Source organism: Bos grunniens, chromosome 3, assembly GCF_055505025.1.
Source record: "Bos grunniens cultivar Pamir isolate PY7600 chromosome 3, Bosgru_T2T1.0, whole genome shotgun sequence".
NCBI lineage: Eukaryota > Metazoa > Chordata > Mammalia > Artiodactyla > Bovidae > Bos > Bos grunniens.
In genome coordinates, this window is record NC_141167.1 from 61,626,895 (window position 1) to 61,642,895 (window position 16,001).

At 44.0% G+C, this 16,001-nt stretch overlaps 1 long non-coding RNA gene across 2 annotated transcripts; it reads right to left on the bottom strand.

Moving 5' to 3' along the window:
- Positions 1-4,040: 4,040 nt before the first annotated feature.
- On the bottom strand, positions 4,041-14,485 carry LOC147375680 (uncharacterized). 2 transcript variants are annotated; one of them, XR_015160347.1, is made up of 3 exons: positions 14,352-14,485; positions 14,186-14,242; positions 4,041-4,554 (listed from the first exon to the last, which is right to left on the bottom strand). It is a non-coding gene; the product is annotated as an uncharacterized LOC147375680 (long non-coding RNA). The 2 variants fall into 2 exon arrangements; XR_015160346.1 differs by lacking the exon at positions 4,041-4,554 and adding an exon at positions 10,688-10,927.
- Between the last annotated feature and the right edge of the window lie 1,516 nt (positions 14,486-16,001).

Genomic DNA, 16,001 nt, shown 5'->3' on the forward strand with positions numbered 1-16,001 from the left:
ATGCTCTAATCTCTGGAACCTGTGCTCATCTTACCTTACAGAGCAGAGGGATTTTGCACATGTGATTAAAATTATGGAATTTGAGATGGGCAGATTATCCTGGATTATCCAGGTAAACCCAATCAAACCATATAAATCTTTAGTAACAGAGGACTTTTACGGGCTATGGTCAGAGAGAAATGTGGTGAGTGAAGAAGGACCAGAGAAATACTGCTTTGAAAATGGAGTAAGGTGCCACCAGCCAAGGAATTTTGGTGACCTTTAGTAGCTGGAAAAGGCAGGGAAACAAATTTTCTCCCTTGGAGCCTCCAGAAGAAACCAGCATTGCTGACACCTTGATTTTAGCCCAAGGAGACTCACGGAGGACTTCTGACTCCCAAAACTATAAATCTGCGTTGTTTAGCAAGCCATTATGCAACCATGGTGTGTAGTAGGTGCTAAGCTTAATTTGTTACAATGGCAGCTGTGACCCTGAAGGTGCTGGCATCGTGATATTGACATGTATTTCATAAAAAGTATTTCATACTCAAAGTAACAACTTTATTTTTGATTCTTGACTATTTTGATCAACCTATATATAATGTATAATAAGACTCAAATATAGTTACAGAAGATAAACATTAATTATCCAAATGACAGAAATTAGAAGGTGGAAGATTTGAAGTGCCCTTATCTTACATCATAGAAAGTTGGGGCATCACTGAAAGTAGATGGGACAAGAAAAGGAGATTTAGGCATGTAATCCGAAGTTGAATAAAGGTACCAATAGAAAAACTAAAGATAGTGTTATTAACTCTCAGAAATTACGATGAAAAGGGAGAAAACGCCATGGAGTGGTATAAGAGAATATCTAAAATTGAAAAACCAGCAAATAGCAATATAAATGTTACAATGTCACAAAATTAATTTCACACTCCACTCAGGGCAGAGAATATGTAGCTCCTTTACTTTATCCCTTTTTAATCTCACCTCCTGCCACTCCACCTTGCCTCTGGCCCCTATTCTCTGGCTAAGGGAGAAATGAGTTTTCATGTTATTCAATTTAAAACATAGTCCAGTCTGATAGTTCCATGCAGTTCCTTTAGAAAATTCAGTCTGCCTGATTCACTGAGATAATGAAGCTACAGGGAGGGAGGTGGGGGTGTTACCTGTCTGTCTGCATTGAAGGAAGGAGGTCCTGCCATGTGCTGGACCTTGGATGTGACTGGCCAGGATTTGCAGGTCTTTGGTATTGTTGCCCTGCATTTTTCAGTTCAGCTCATTTGTGAGTCTCCATATGTCAGGAACAACGCTAGACTTGAGTCTGCTGCTAAGTCACTTCAGTTGTATCCGATTCTGTGCGACTCCATAGACGGCAGCCCACCAGGCTCCCCCGTCCCTGGGATTCTCCAGGCAAGAACACTGGAGTGGGTTGCCATTTCCTTCTCCAATGCATGAAAGTGAAAAGTGAAAGTGAAGTCGCTCAGTTGTGTCCGACCCTCAGCGACCCCATGGACTGTAGCCTTCCAGGCTCCTCCATCCATGGGATTTTCCAGGCAAGAGTACTGGAGTGGGGTGCCATTGCCTTCTCCGACTTGAGTCTATAGCATCTGCAATTTCCTACAAGACACCCTAGTGTGCTTCAGCCCCATCAAGGCCCCCCTCCTCTCATCTCACAGTCTCCACATGAGACCATTGGCAGTCCCCTGCAGTGATTCTTGGGCTCAGCAGCTCCACACACAAGAGTGTCCTGTCATTCGTTGTGAGGTTGCAACTGATATTTAGTTACTAATAATTAAAATGCCAAAGATCCTTTCTGATTGGAGTGATCTCTTTGACAAAATCCTTGCAATTATTTGCAGTCTAACACACTTTATATTACATTGAATTTAACATTCAAAAAACTAAGATTATGGCATCTGCTCCCAACACTTCATGCCAAATAGATGGGGAAACAATTGAAACAGTGACAGACTTTATTTTCTTGGCCTCCAAAATCACTGCAGATGGTGACTGCAATCATGAAATTAAAAGACGCTTGTTCCTTGGAAGAAAACCTATGACCAACCTAGATAGCATATTAAAAAGCAGAGACATTACTTTGTTGACAAAGGTCCATCTAGTCAAAGCTGTGGTTTTTCCAGTAGTCATGTTTAGATGTGAGAGTTGGACCATAAAGAAAGCTGAGCGCCGAAGAATTGATGCTTTTAAACTGTGGTATTGGAGAAGCCTCGTCAGAGTCCCTTGGACTGCAAGGAGATCAAACCAGTCCATCCTTAAGGAAATCAGTCCTGAATATTCATTGGAAGGACTGATACTGAAGCTCCAATACTTTGGCCGCCTGATGCAAAGAACTGACTCATCAGTTCTTTGACCCTGACTCATCAGGGTCAAAAGACCCTGATGCTGGGAAAGAATGAAGGCAGGAGGAGAAGGGGACAACAGAGGATGAGATGGTTGGATGGCATCGCCAACCTGATGGATATGAGTTTGAGTGAGCTCCAGGGCTTGGTGATGGACAGGAAAGCCTGAGGTGTTGCAGTCCTTGGGGTCGCAAAGAGTCAGACATGACTGAGCAACTGAACTGAACTGAACACACTTTAAGTGGGCAAAAGAGGGGATGTGACAGCTACGACCCCACAAACACCCAGGAGAGTGTATCACACATTGTGAGTGTCACAGTAGAAAGATCCAGAGTTGCTGACATGCTTACTTGCCACAGTTCCTATGCTATCACAGTGCTCTTGTGTTTCTCTTTACTTTCTTCATCTCTTCATACAGCCTGTAAGTACTGGCAAGCTAGGGTTGAGTCTTATGCCTCTTTAGATCAATCTGGTAGCCTCTTTACAGAATGTGTGTCGATTGATTGCCTGAATATTGGCCTAAGAATACTTTAGACATATTAGTCCAGTAAAACCATAAGCTGGATGAGATAACATAAGCTGAAGTTTCTGGTACATAAGCACAAAAATTAGATTTTACAACTATTTTCCTGTATCAGCAGTATCATAAGTGGAATGAGCATGGGCTTTAAAATAACACCTACCGGGAATAAACCTCAGCCCTACCATCTCCTGGTTGTGTAGAATTGAGCGAGTTACTAGGCCTCACCTGTCCTGTCTCCTCACTTGTAAACTGGAGATTTAAGAATGCAAATAAAATTAAAATATGTTAAAAGAAGAAAGCTTCTATAGCATCTAATGCACTTCCTAGTTTGCGTTAGGTGTGCAGTGGGTGTTAATTCTTCTTCCTCTTGTGCCTTTCCCTCAAGGAGCAGGGGGGCCTGATATACCAGGGAGATAGGGGAAGAGGAAAACCTCAAACAAAACAGTGATTGCTGTGCGGCTCAGTTCAGTTGCTCAGTCGTGTCTGACTCTTTGTGACCCCAAGGACTGTAACATGCCAGGCTTCCCTATCCATCACCGAGCCCCAGAGCTTGCTCAAACTCACGTCCATCAAGTCAGTGATGCCATCCAACCATCTCATCATCTGTCGACCCCTCTCCTCCTGCCTTCAATCTTTCCCAGCATCAGGGTCTTTTCCAATGAGTCAGTTCTTTGCATCAGGTGGCCAAAGTATTGGAGTGTCAGCTTCAGCATCAGTCCTTCCAATGAATATTCAGGACTGATTTCCTTAAGGATGGACTGGTTTGATCTCCTTGCAGTCCAAGGGACTCTCTTCTCCAACATCACAGTTCAAAAGCATCAATTCTTCGGTGCTCAGTTTTCTTTATGGTCCAACTCTCACATCCATACATGACTACTGGGAAAACCACAGCTTTGACTAGACGGACCTTTGTCAGCAATGTCTCTGCTTTTTAATATGCTGTCTAGATTGGTCAAAGCTTTTCTTCCAAGGAACAAGCGTCTTTTAATTTCATGGCTCCACTCACCATCTATAGTAATTTTGGAGCCCCCCGAAATAAACTCTTTCACTGTTTCCATTGTTTTCCCATCTATTTGCCATGAAGTGATGGGACCAGATGCCATGATCTTAGTTTTTTGAATGTTGAGTTTCAAGCCAGCTTTTTCACTCTCCTCTTTCATCAAGAGGCTCTTTAGTTTCTCTTCACTTTCTGTCATAAGAGTGGTGTCATCTGCATATCTGACATTATTGATATTTCTCCCTACAATCTTTACCAGGCAATCTGTCTGGTAAGTAACTGAAAAGTGCTGTGGGTCCAGGAGCCGAATGTTCACTTTTGCCCCTGGAGTCTGCCCTGCTACACTTGGGCCAATGGTAAGTGACTGTGAGACTGCCCTTAAGGCTGGTCTTCAGCCCAGCTCTTCCAGTCGGTCTACAAGGTTTGCTGGCCAGGCTCCCCAAGATGACAAGTGCCGCTTTGTGCCTGTCCTTCCATTTTTAGAAAACTAATCTGCTCCCTGTCTGAGAGAAAAACGCCTTGTAAATTGTCATCCTTGCCCAGATCTATGACTATATTGAAGGAGGCTGCAAGGTTCACAGGTCCCTGGCACTTCCTGAGGTGGCGTCACTGCAGTATTAAATACCTGATGTGGTGTGGCTTTCCCCTGCACATCTGGACAGGAAAGAGTCTTCACACCTGGACAGGAACACCTACAGAAGACCAAGGAAATGAGAAAAACTAAAATTCACTCCCCTTAACCCTCCTTTTACCAAAAAAATCCCCTTTATATGAAACATTAGCCAAGGGTTGTTGCTTCGTCTGGGTCACGGGGGAAAATCACGTTATTTTAGAAAGGAAATGAAGTGGCATTTCTTGGCAGCCAATTTTGAATTCTGCATTTTAAATCATTCAAAGAGCTTCTGCAGCTGGCGGAAGATAGAAACTTATTTGAAGGGAGAAATGAGAAACTCATCAAAGAATTACAACTCCTTGGGGTAATTTTGATTATAAATAGGACAGATGCCATCTGTCTAGCATGGCTCCTTCATTCATTCGTTCATTCAGAAATATTATTAGGCACCTCTGTTGTGAGGCCCAGGGTTAAGTACTCGTGACAAAAAGATGATACAACACAAAGATGGGAGACGTATGTGTGAACAAATTCTTGAAGTCACATGAGACAAGTTCAATAAAAAATGCATAAGCAAAGCAGTGAAATCTGCAAGGAAGGGCTGTGAAAAGGCAGAGGGGAAAGAGGGGACATCTCACAGAGCAAGACCTGAGCTTGGGTTTAAGGATGAGTAGGTTTCCAGGTATATCAGTGGGGAAGGGCACTTCAGGCCAAGGGATGAGCAGGTGTTATACCACATCAAGTACAGAGGGGCTACAGTGACTGTTCTGTAATGCAGAAATCCAAGCCAGCAATTAGAAAGCAGTAAGAGAGGAGGTTGGAGACGTAATGCAGGCTCTTATCATGACAGGCATGGAAGACCATACTGCAGACTCTGGACCACAGCCTGTGGGATACTGGAAAGCACAGAGGATGTTAAGTAGATGTGAAAGTTCAGGTGGCCTGTTGCCTTTTAGAGCTTAGGCTGCAATCAGGTCAGGATGCAGAATGAAACCTACAGAATGAGTATAAAGAGTGGGACAATAATCCAGCAAAGGGATAATCAAGGACCCCTGTAAAGTGCAAAGGTAGAATGAATTATGGGGCCATTGAATCAGAAAGTAAGGGACCCCCAGGTTTCAAGCTTGAGAAGCAGATTTTTCCAGGGAGCTCATGAGTGGGTATGGCCCTGGGGAATGTAGTCATAGATGCTGTTCTCAGCTTATCAGAGAGGTCTAGATGGACTCAGAGGTTTGGGAGTCATCCCGCATAGTGTCAGGGGTGGTTGAATGCTTGGGCTTAGTGAGATTGTTTCCGGTGATAACAGACAGGGCAGAGGTTACAGATGGACAGCTCAAGGCTGCATACATCAGTAGATGGGTTTGGTTTGGCTTGTAAGATACCTTTAAATATTTAAACTCTTAGCCAACATTGAAACGCTGGAGGATATAATAAAGAAAGGAAATCTAAAATTCCAGATTAAAGAAAAGAAGATCTGGCAAATCTGGGACCACATTCTCACATAGTAACAAATGACGGGAGTGGATTAACTGCTGCCCATTTAAAAGGGACATCCAGTTCACTCTGTCTCTCTGTCCTGCCTCACTCACTCACGTGGCCTGTTTAGCCTCCAAAAATTGCAAAGAGAGAATAAACAACAACAACGAAGGGCCCTGCAGCCGCAGAGTGATGCCCTCCCCCAAAGACATCCACATCCAAACCCTCAGGAGGCTGCACACCAGCAGACCTTAAAATAGAGGATGGTAGATTACCCATGTGGGCCCAACATAATAACAGAAATCTTTCAAAGTGGAAGCAGGAAACAGAAGACGAGGTCAGAGTGACACAGTGTGAGAAGTGCCGGCTTTGAAGATGGAGGAAGGGAGGAGCCCCTTAAAGCAGAACAGGAAGGAAGGAGGAGCCCCAGAAACAGAGATGTGACTACAGATGCATGGTCAGAACAACGTGACGTGAGAAAGACTCAACCAGCCATTACAGACTTTGAAGATGGAGAAGGGCCACCAGCCGTTAGAAGCTCAAAAGGCAAGGAAGTAGATCCTCTCCTAGAATCTCCAGAAAGAAATGCAGCCCTGCTGATATTTTGGTCTTTGCCCACAGAGACCCACATCAGACTTCTAACCTACAGAACTGTAAAATAATGAATCTGTTTTATTTCAGAACACTAAATTTGAGGTTTTGACAGCCATAGAAAGCTAATATGTGGCTCGTAGAAAAGAAGTAGCAGGGGAAAAGGCTGAGAAAAAGGGACAGGAGGGAACCAAAGGAAGTACGGTTAGAGAATCCAGCGAGGGAGTGTGAGCATGCCTGCTTAGTTGCGTCCAACCCCTTTGTGACCCCATGGTCTGTAGCCCACCAGGCTCCTTGTCCATGGGATTTTCCAGGCAAGAATACTGGAGTGAGTTGCTATTTCCTACTCCAGGGAATCTTCCTGACCCAGGAATCAAACCCCCATCTCTTATGTCTCCTGCATTGGGAAGCGGATTCTTTACCACCACACCACCTGGGAAGTCCAGAGAATCAAGAAATGACCCATTTTCAAGAAGGAGATACCATTAAACAACCCCTAGATATCAAGTCCAGTTCTGAAGGCAAAGGGCGAAATGGATCCATGATAAACTTAAACATCAGAATCACTCAGGGGCATTGTTAAAAATTCCAGGGTCCACTCCAAACGATGGAGCTAGACTCTGATATGGAACCAAGTTTAGTCATCATGGAATGAGATGTTCTGGTTTACCAGATTAAATGAGTCCTTCACACTTGTTGACTTAACTCTTAAGTCTCCATGTGGCCTTTAACAGAAGGAAACCTATTTAAAATTTAATAGCACATTTTATTAAAGCTATTTATCTGCATGAGTTTTGTTTTTATATGGATAATAACCCCCTTGCAGGCGGTAGACACTTGCCAAATGTTTGCTGAATGGATAAATGAAAGAGATGGAGCCACGAGAGGATGTGGTGGTTTTCCAAAGCCAGCAGGATGAACAGAGATCATTTACCTCTTAAGCCTTTATAAATTATTCATTTGTGCACATTTGCTTGTTGCATAGACGAAGTCATGCTTTTTGACTTAGATGCCTGGAATCCTCTACCACCTGTTAGGTCATCAGAACCAGCCAGGATTAACCTTCAGAGGGATTCCTGGATCAGGAAGACAAGGCACTTCCTTTTATAGTCTCACTCCTGAAATGGCCTTTGGTGGTTGTTGTTCCAGCTATTGCCTTAGGTAATAGTACAATAACCTGAATAAAATGAAACTTCACTCTAACCTAATCCAAGAGGTGGCAGAGAACACTCCTAGTTCAATACCTAAAGGGCTAACCTAGAAGACTGGCCGCCCCTGAAAATGATTGAGCTGAGAGTGCCAGCTGTGGTATAAGACTTGGCATAAGTCTAAAGGTCAATATGTGACACGAATGTGGGCCTTGAACACACTGGATGACTGAGGCCTGACCTACCTTGCCACCAGGGGAAAAATACAAAGGCCAAGGAGAAAGCTTGTGCCACGGCAATTCCAAGGCAGGAAGGAAATTTCAGATGCTCTAATGGAAGGCCAGACTTCAAGCAGAGTTTTCAGGCAAAAGGAAGAGCCGTGAGCTGAGATTCAGTGGGAAGAGTCTGAGATTCTGAGGGACATCCTGCCTCTTAGAAAGAAGGGGAATCAGCCCGCTATGCAGATATAATGAGGGGCTGCAGAGTCTTGACTACATTCTCTCATGTCGATGATAAGCGTGACATTGTTTAAAGAGTTGGGACAGAAGCCAGGTTGCTGTGAGTTAAGAATATGTTTCTGAAGAGCTCAGATGAGATGGAAAAGTAGGTCAGGGTGCTAGAAAGAAATGCCATAAGGAAGGAAGATTTTTTTATTTTGTTGTTATGTGCTTGGTTTTATTTTTAGGATTAAGGGCACATGAACATTTACAATGTCTAAGGAAGGGAGAGGCTCCAAACACAGGAAGGGAAATGATAAAGAAAGATGGAAGTGAGGTGAAGAGAAGGGATCACCAGCCCTAGTCACAGGCCATTTAGTTAATATTATTTAATGAAATATTTACTGAGTACTGACTTATGTGCCAGGCACTACCCTGAGTGCTGGAATGAAAACACAGACAGAGATATAATCCTTTTCTAGTGACATTAGGGTTTAAAGGGGAGGGTGTTTTCTTTCAGGCCTCTTTAGTTGAAAGTGCCAGTAACTCAACCCGCTTAAGAGAAAGAGAACTCACTAATTCATGTAACTGAAAAAAATCCAGGCATTGCTGCCTCCAAAGACTCAACAAAACGTTGTCAGGCATCTCCCTCTCCCTCCGCCTCCCCTTCCCAGCTCCACTTTCCTCAAGCAGTCTGCACCCATGTAGCAGCAAATATGGCGCCCCACCTCCATCATTATATGACCCATAAGCCTGATGGGCTCAGTAAAATAAACTACATCTCAGTGGCTCTGGACTGATTCTGAGGGCCCAGGTTTCATTTATGTGCTCACTCTGACCTATTTCTGTGGCCAAAAAGTTGGAGTGTTTTGAGTGGCTCTAAATTGGTTACCTGTCCTCTCTGGAACTGGGGTGGGGTCAATGCCAACTCAACCACGTGAACAAAGAAAGAAAGAGGATGGTTTCAAAGAGGCAATGGGGCTTCTTCACTAGAAGAAGGGACACAGAGGAGAAAAAAGAACACAAGTTCACTACAGAAGGAGTGCCCTTGAGCAGAAGGCAAGGCCTCCCATCTCTTCAGGCTGGAGAGGAGGAGGGAGGGCCTGCTGCCAGATGAACAACGTTGAAGATGCAGGCTGAGAATGCGAAGGCAGCATCTGGCACCTGGTTTTCCTGGAACAGTGGAGGCCAGTGCGTGTGCAAAGAGGCCGAGGGCAGAGGCAAGTTAGGAGACTTCCGGGCAAGGGTTAAGGTTTGGAAGAGCAGCTGAGGGAACACAGGAGAAGGAGCTGGCCTGTGACAAAAGGATTGTTAAGGGTGGATTTTGAAAACCATGAAATTTGTCATGGCCCTAATCTGCAGTTACACGATTTTCTCCACAGGCTCAGCCCTGCATAATGACAGCTGTGGTCATTTATAGAGAAGCACACAGCAAGGAGCCCAATCTTCCTACTCATTCTGGGACAATCTGGCCATCAGGCAGACCCCCACGAACTGTGATTGAACCAGGGCTCCTATGCCTCCCAGGAGAAGTGGTTAAGGAGGACAGAGGATGGGCCTACAGGACACCAACTCTAGCTGCTACAGCCCTCCCACACCCCAGGAAAACACCAAGGACAGGAGACTTGCTGGGTGGCAGGAGGGTGCCCAGTGCTTGGACCCCAGCTCCATGGAGATGAAGAATGGACAGGCTGCTCCTCAGGCATGTGCCTGGAAAATGCCTCTCAGCCCTGCCCCTGGTACTTTTCTCCACCTCTAAGTTGAAGAACTAACTTTTTTAAGCTTACCCCAAATACCAGGCCCTTTAAGTTTGCTGTCTCTTTTAGCCCTCTCATCATATTGAATAGATATTACCATTCTAACTTTATAGAAAGAGACACTGAAGCTCAAGATGCTGATGAACTTGCCCAAGGTAACCCAGACAGCAGCTCTGTCCTAGCACAGCCTGGAAGCGGGGAGGGTCTGGGGCGTGGAAAGGCCATGCCTCCATCACTGGGTCTCCAAGAACACTGCTCCCTCCACCGAGACCCAAAGATTCCTAGAGGTCCTCAAGTGTATTCTCAGGATCTGTGAAAAGGCGTTCTGTCTTTAGAGACTTTGACCTGGACAACTGTGCTCGCTTGTCGGGGGGTACCTCTGAGCCCTGGGCAGGGGTGGGAAGGAGTTTTAAGAGCAAGTACTGGGCTTGTCCTGGGGTGGGTGGCTGATGACCGAGGCCACCCTGGCTGCCCCCAGCAGTGTCTTTGCCAGGGTGTGATAGAGAGGAATGGCTGTAGCTTCCCAGCAGGTCAGGAGGATGCTCGCAAGCTGCCAAGTGGAAAATGTCAAGGACAATAATGATAACAGCAGAAAAAAATCTGATTGACCTTCAAGAGGCAAGGTCCAGGGCCCTTGGTGCTCAGTGTTAATACTCAAGGAGGCTCAGACCATATTTCAGGTCAAGCATTCCCCACTCCCAAGCTTGTTCCCAGGACTAGGAGGATGTGGAAAAAGGACAGTTTGCATCTAAAGAGCACTTCCACTTTAAAAGACCTTTCATACCTTCCACAAACCTCTCCAAGGAGGGGTTATTAAGCCCATCTTATCCAGGAAGAGATAGAAGTCAATGAGGCAGGTCAGACAGCAAGACAGTAGCAGGGAGAGAAATCAGCCCCAGGACCTTCCAGTCCAGGTCAGTTCCACTGAGCCCACTTACAGCACCTTTCCCAGCAGTGCTGGAAGAGATCAGTGTTGGTCACTTGCTGTCTCCTTGAGTTATCTCATTTAATATACTTTCATATAAATGTGCCATTTTCTCTTCCTGTAAACAGTGAATCAAATACATGTTTTATAAAGGAATATTCTTCAGTGGAAAGTTGTACAATTAAACAAAGTCTTTAATACTTCACATTCTGTTGATGAGAAGCTTTCTCTGACTCCTCACCAGGTAAAGCCCTTTATTAAATAAATACATCATTTGCTTTCATTGCCATGGTGAGCACACGTGAGGCATATGGATTTCGGCTTTGGTAATAAAAAGGAAGAAATGGGGCTTTGGGCAAGACTGTGCTGTGCTGTGCTGAGTTGCTCAGTCGTGTCCAACTCTTTCCAACCCCGTCAGGTTGTAGCCCGCCAGGTTCCTCTGTTCATGGGGATTCTCCAGACAAGAATACTGAAGTAGGTTGCCATGCCCTCCTCCAGGGGATCTTCCCAACCCAGGGAGGGCTTCCCGGGTGGCTCAGATAAAACACAACATGTTATAAACAGTGAATGCTCTCCATTTAGTCCTTCCCACCAGGCTCTGCTTTCTGGACAATGCCCCTCAGAGCCATCCGCACTTAAGGCCAAGACAGTGACCAGACAGTACTTGGGCAAGAGCCACCTGACTAATGGAATTTGGCCTCCATAGTTTTTTCCACAGTATTTTAAAAAATATTTATTTTTTAACTACTATTTGACATTTGGCTCAGACGGTAAAGCATCTGCCTACAACACAGGAGACCTGGGTTCAATCCCTGGGTCGGGAAGATTCCCCAGGCAAAGGAAATGGCAATCCACTCCAGTACTCTTGCCTGGAAAATCTCATAGATGGAGAAGCCTGGTGGGCTACAGTCCATGAGGTTGCAAAGAGTCAGACACGACTGAGCGAGTTCATTTTCTCTTCTTTTTTTAAAGACCATTAAAAAAAAATTCAGATTTATAACCCAACTCAAAAACCAATAAACTCATTAGAAAATGGACAAAAGACTTGAATAGACATTTCTCCAAAGATATACATATACAAATGGTCAATAAGCACATGAAATGATGTGGAATATCATGAGGAATCATGAGGAAAATGCAAATCAAAACCACAACGAGATACCACTCTGCACCCATTAGGAGGGCTATTACCATTAAGGCAGGGAGGGAAGAAGGGAGTGAGAAAGAAAGAGGGAGGAAGAGAGAGAAAGAAAGTATTGGTAGGAATGTGGAGAAATTGCTGTGGGGTACAATGTAAAATGGGATAGCCATTGAGGGAAATAGCATAACAATTCCTCAGAAAAAACAAAGGTTACCATACAGCCCAGCAGTTCCAATTCTGGGTCTATACAGAAAATAACTGAAATCATGAATGTGAACATATTTGTACATCCATGTTCATAGAGCTTTATTTATAATAGCTAAAAGGTGGAAGCAACCTAAATGTTCAATGAGGGATGAATGGTTTAACAAAATGTGGTAGGAAGGAAATTCTGACACATGCTGTAACTTGGATGAACCTTGAGAATATTATGCTAAGAGGAACAGGTCAGTCACAAAATGACAAATACGGTGTGATTCCACCCATATGAGTTACCTATAGCAGTGAATTCAGAGAGACAGAAATCAGAATGGTGGTTGCCAGGAGCTAGGGCTGGGAGGAATGAGGAGTTAGTGTTTAATTGGTATGGAGTTTCCATTTAGGAAAAGGAAAAATTTCTGAAGATGGATGGTGGTGAAGATTACACAACAGTGTGAATTAATGTATTTAATGCCATTAGATGGTTGCAATGATACCTTTTATGTTATACATATTTTACCACAATAAATAAGTAACCATTTTTCCATTTTTTCCTGGAAAAAAAATAGAATAAGAGTAGGCAGTGAAATTGGGCCCACATCCTCTTGGTCAGCATATTCACGACAATAAAGGAAGCATCTGAACAGAGTGGGTAACGTGAGCCCACACACCCAAGCAGCAGATTACTCTGTCAGCCAAGAAACCTACAGTGAAGTTTCAAAAGCATTAAAAGGACCTACGCAGTAAAAGTGGATATAAATGACAAAACCTGGGGATTCTAGGTGTTATTTCTGGGCATTTGAGTTTAATTCTCAAGGCTCACAGGATTGATGACTGACCATGTGAGCATTCACTGTCTGGCCTACATTATACAATCAGCTCTCTCTATCCACAGGTTCCACATCCACAAATTGAACCAGGACAAAAGAAAAAATTTTAATTAAATTCTAGAAAGTTTCAGAAAGCAAACCTTGAATTTTCTGCACTCTAGCAATGATTTATATGTAGCATTTACAGAGGTGCTGGTGGTATAACAGTTAGCATAGCTGCCTTCCACAGCATTTACATTGTATTTACAACCATTTACAATAGCATTTACATTGTATCTGGAGAAAGCAATGGCAACCCACTTCATTACTCTTGTCTGGAAAATCCCATAGATGGAGGAGCCTGGTAGGCTGCAGTCCATGGGGTCGCTAAGAGTCAGACATGACTGAGAGACTTCACTTTAACTTTTCATTTTCCTGCATTGGAGAAGGAAATGGCAACCCTCTCCAGTGTTCTTGCCTGGAAAATCCCATGGACAGAGGAGCCTGGTAGGCTGCAGTCCATGGGGTCGCTAAGTGTCGGACACGACTGAGCGACTTCACTTTCACTTACATTGTATCAGGTATAAGTACTCTAGAGATGATTTAATGTATTCAAGAAGACATGTGTGCTATATGCCATTTTATATAAGGAACTTGTGTATCCTCAGATTTTTCACATTTGCAGGGAGTCCTAGAACCAGTCCCTCACAGATCCCAAGGGACTGCTGTATATCCACAGGTCTTATCCCAGGCAGGATCCCATCTTATTTTCTGAGCAGGAAGACTCTCCTGTATGCAAATGTTTCTCCTGGGCCTGAATGGAAAAGCTTATAACACACAGTATGTCTCAGCTGGGACCCAGGGAGCCTAGAGACTCATAAATCCCTCCAGCTAGGGCAAGAAACCCACAAATACCATTTTCAGTCCTGAATATAAGGACCTTACAATCACCACTGAGGGCTAACAAGTAAAAAGCTAAGTGGGAATTCCCCAGTGGTCCAGCAGTTAAGACTCCATGCTTCTACTACAGGAGGCCCCCAGTTCAATCCCTGGTGGGCAAAGTTCCACAGGCCACACAGCACGGCCAAAAAACAACAGCAACCAAAAAACTGAATGGACTGAAAAATAAGCAACTCTCTGGGATTCATAAGAGAGGGAGAACACAGAACAAACCACTGCTCCTAATAATGGGGAGAGAGACAGGCAAATAAAGGGAGTTACAGCTTACCTGAGCAGAGATTCTTGAGCAGAAGCTACCGTGGGAACCAGTGACGGGATAGAAAACCTGAAATGCACTCAATGAATTAAAGAAGGCTCAATGTGAACAAATCTGAAAGTTAAAAACTACAGGGGACCCAGTCTTAGGGGGAGCCCCAAATTTTTGGAAGTTTTACCTTCTAGAACTTGAGCAGGTTCTCACAGCAAACCTTGGAGAAAAACTCCTTTAGGCTTCCTGCAGGGGAGAGGCAAAAGGAACCATTTTGAACTATGTCAGAGAACAGCTGTTCTTAATAAGGCTGATCAGGAGATTGGATACAGGGGAAACTTGTTAACCAGAGCAAAGGCCTGAGGTCTTATCAGGAGCCTAACTGGACTTGGGGAAGGGGTATACTCAACTCCATCCCATCCTGTCCCACCAAAGCGTGGAGAAAAATACTTGTGAAGTTCAAAGTCCAGACACACAGGCTCACCAAGAGACTGAGTCCTAAAAACAAGACAAGACTATAGAACTCTCCATCTCTTCCCACACCTCACTGCCATACTCCCAAAGGCCGATTTACAGAAGTTTCTTTTAACTGGTACATCAGGCCCAGTTATCAAGAAAAAAACTGCAAGGCATACTAAAAAGGAAAAAAAAAACACACACTTTCTTTGAAGAGACAGATCAAACGTGTAAAACACAAAACTATGAAAATCCTAGAAGATAACATAGGAGAAAATCTAGATGACTTTGGGTAAAGTGATGACTTTCCACATACAAATCATGTTCCATGAAAGAAATAATTGATAAGCTGGACTTCATTAAAATTAAAAACTTCCATTCCGCAAAAGAAAATGTCAAGAGAGTGAGAAGATGACCAAAAGACAGGGAATATATTATGCAAAACATATATCTGATAAGGAACTGTTATCCAAAATATACAAAGAACCCTTGCTGCTGCTAAGTCACTTCAGTCGTGTCCGACTCTGTGCAACCCCATAGACGGAAGCCCACCAGGCTCCTCTGTCCCTGGGATTCTCCAGGCAAGAATACTGGGGTGGGGTGCCATTGCCTTTTCTGAAAGAATCCTTAAAACCCAACAATAAGGAAGTAAACAAACCAGTGAAAAGTGGGCCAAAGACCTAACAAGACTCACCAAATAAGATACACACATGGCAATTAACCATATGAAGCCTTTCCACATCTACTTCAAGTATGAAGACCATTCTCAGCAGACTGTCCACATTTCAGAAAATGTTGACATGTTGAAGTGACACAGTTACTATGAAGGCCCCCAGAGGAGCCCCGCAGAAGGACGTCAATCATATCAGTGTAGAACTGTTTCCCTGGAAAGAAGCAGCTCCAGGCTGAAAAATGGTAGGGAAATAGAAAGGCACTGGCTACTGTTCACACTAACTGTAGTCATGACCAAGAGTGTCACGCTGGGCTTCCGTCACAAGATGAGGTCTCTGTGTGCTCACTTCCTGTCAATGCCATTATTCAGGAGAACAGGTCTATTCTTGGAATACAAAATTTTTTAGGTGAAAAACAGATCCACAGGGTTTGGATGAGGCTGGGAGTTTCTTGCTCTGTATCTCAAGCCTTGAAAGAGTTAATTTTTGCAGGAAATATCACATGTCATCAGGGAAATGCAAATTAAAAACACAATGAGATTCCACTATACACGCAGAAAAATGACCAAGATCCACAACACTGGCAACAAATGCTGGTGGAGCAACAGTAACTCTCACACGCTGCTGGCGGGAATGTAAAATGTATAGCCGTTTGGAACACAGATTGGCAGTTTCTCACAAAACTAAACAGTGTTAGTCATTCAGTCATG